The sequence below is a fragment of the Pteropus vampyrus genome, unplaced genomic scaffold (assembly GCF_000151845.1).
Source record: "Pteropus vampyrus isolate Shadow unplaced genomic scaffold, Pvam_2.0 Scaffold11, whole genome shotgun sequence".
Taxonomy (NCBI): Eukaryota; Metazoa; Chordata; class Mammalia; order Chiroptera; family Pteropodidae; genus Pteropus; species Pteropus vampyrus.
Genome location: NW_011888792.1, coordinates 3,660,208 through 3,660,654, shown reverse-complemented (window position 1 = coordinate 3,660,654; position 447 = coordinate 3,660,208).

Below are 447 nucleotides of genomic sequence, written 5' to 3'. Positions count from 1 at the left end.
AACATTTTGTTCTCAGGGGAGTGTTTGTCTAAAAGATACAAAAGATTCTACAATCTCAAACGAACTCCAAATTTTTCTCATTCATTCTCCAACTGCGATTATTATAGTAACATAAATAATGACAAAAATAAAAAAAATAATAATAGTAGCCACCAATCGGTGAGCACTTATATAGGCCAAGTATATTTCACAATAATCTTGGAAAGTAGGTATTATTCTAGCTTGACAGAAGAGAAAACTGAAGTTCCGATGGGAAGAACGCTACCTTGAGCAGCCAAGATATGACAGATTCCCACTTCTCCTTCCATGAACAACATACTATGGATGTCTCTATATAGTCATCTTTGCCATGTGTTTTGGAGGAGGTAAGAGAAAGGGGCTGAGGGCAGAGAGAGCAAGAGTGAGATCACAGCACGAAAGCTCAGACACTTCCTAGGACAGCATGAT